Source organism: Molossus molossus, unplaced genomic scaffold, assembly GCF_014108415.1.
Source record: "Molossus molossus isolate mMolMol1 unplaced genomic scaffold, mMolMol1.p scaffold_m16_p_20, whole genome shotgun sequence".
NCBI lineage: Eukaryota > Metazoa > Chordata > Mammalia > Chiroptera > Molossidae > Molossus > Molossus molossus.
The window spans coordinates 29605963-29607929 of record NW_023425356.1 but is presented as its reverse complement, the minus strand read 5'-3'; the positions used below and the strand labels follow the sequence as shown (position 1 = coordinate 29607929).

The 1967-nt window shown below is 53.1% G+C and overlaps 1 long non-coding RNA gene across 1 annotated transcript; it reads right to left on the bottom strand.

The window, feature by feature from the left end:
- Window positions 1-529: 529 nt before the first annotated feature.
- LOC118637409 lies at window positions 530-1378 on the bottom strand. The gene is made up of 2 exons (XR_004960943.1): window positions 1272-1378; window positions 530-766 (listed from the first exon to the last, which is right to left on the bottom strand). It is a non-coding gene; the product is annotated as an uncharacterized LOC118637409 (long non-coding RNA).
- Window positions 1379-1967: the final 589 nt, after the last annotated feature.

The window sequence follows — 1967 nt, the reverse complement described above, 5'->3', positions numbered from 1 at the left end:
AAGAGTTGTGTATGTATTTGGTTCGTTAATTAATCACACCCACTTAGAGACGGTCTCTACTCTCATATTTCCAGTCTCTACTCTCTTTCTTGAGTGGGCTGCGGGCAGGGGCCCCCATACCTACAGTGTATACCCAGAATAGAACATAATACCAGAAGGAGAAGGAGGATTATTTAAAAAAATTTTTTTTTTATCCTCACCTGAGGAGATTTTTTCCTTTTTTTTGTTCAGATAGAGTGGAAGGGAAAGAGAGGAAGAGAGAGAGAAACATCGATGTGAAAGGGACACATCGAGTGGCTGCCACCCGCATGACCCAACTAGAGCCGGGAACACATTACAACCGAGGTACATGCCCTTAGTGGGAACCGAACCCGGGTCTTTCGGGACCGCAGGCCGACGCTCTAACCGCTGAGCCAAACCGGCCAGGGCAGGAAGATTATTAAGAATAAGATACAGTAGGCAGGAAGCAGGTCCCCAACTAGACATTCCAGGCTTTGAGATACAAAGGCGAGCACCTAGCCCAAGCTCCCACCTTGGCGGGACTCTGAAAGCAGGATTTGGACATTGTTCTAGATCACAGGACACTCTTCCACGTCAGATCTGGACGTTTGAGCTTGGCCTCTGAGGTCCCGCATACTCTTCCTCTGCCTTTTCCCAAGAAGAGACATTTGTGTCAGAGCTGACTTCAAATCCTGATTGTGTCACTAAATGGCCATTCTGCTGTGTACAGCTCTGCAGTGTCCCCTGTGGAAGAGAGGTCCAGCACCTGCAAAGGGCCAGCACGGGAATCCAGAGTGAGGCAAGATCAGCAGAGTCCCTACTCCGCCTGATCCAGCGGCCCCCAGTGAATGTTAGGTCTGTCCCCTCCCTCCAGTTCTTGTCTCCCTGTCTTCTCCTTGGCTCTTAGAGAACCATGAATTCAACCTAGAAGGACCTCTGCAGGTGCCCAGGCTCACTTCCCTGCTTTTATTCAGTGCCCACCCCATCCTCCCTAGCTTCTGAGGAAGGCCTCTCTCGAATAACTGATGCCAGTGGGTACAGGTAGGTAGGGTCTCCCTTCTTCCTCAGATCTAACCCACCACTTCTTGATGAAATTTGGGATGAAGCCAGAGTCTCTACTTTGCCCTTGAGGAGGATACAGAAAGCTCTTTTTCCTCCTTCCTCTTTCCTTTTTCTACCCTCTGTGTTTATTTCTTCTCCAGGGCTCTAACTTCTCCTCCTTTTTTTCCCCTCCGAATTCAGGGGCCATCTCCACCCCCTCTCCCCATCACCTTTCGATGGCGGCTACATGATGTCTCCTGCACACAGCTCTCTCTCACACCATCCCCTGAGACCTAAACAGCTCAGCCAGGCTCTGCGCCTGCCTCTGGCAGAGGGCTTATCTCTGCCCACCATGCACAGCCCCTGTGGCAGGCGGCAAGTGGCAGCAGGCGGCAGGCTGGGGAGCGCGACCCAGATAACGGAAATGAGCCTCAGGCTGGGTCCTGCTGGCTCTCTCACCCAGCTGTCTGCTGGGGCCACCCTGCTGGCTCCTCTGACACAATGCCAGGGACCTCTAGGGTCTTTGCCATTCCACATGTTGGGGGCCATTAGCTCTTCTTGCACCGGACCCCTCTCTCTGGGCCGCACTGGCCCCTTAGCCAGAAAATTCCAGGGCAGGAGGAGGCAACCTGCCTGCCAAACCAAGCCTGTGCCGAGCCACTGTAGGATGTGCCAAAGGGTTTCCGTTTGATCCCAATGCTCCCAGCATGGACCAAACCTCATAAATCAGGAGGGGAACTTGGACTGTGGTTTTAAGAGCAGCCTGTCTTTTCTTGTGTTGGCTCTCTCCCTGCTCTGTATGCCTCCCTCTCCTGTCTCCCTCCTGGAGTTGGGGAAGGTCAGGAACACAGCGCAGGCAGGAAGGGCCGGAAGGGCAGTAAGAGTTGATTTAGCAGGAATCGTTTACCTGCCTAGCTGAGTCCCTC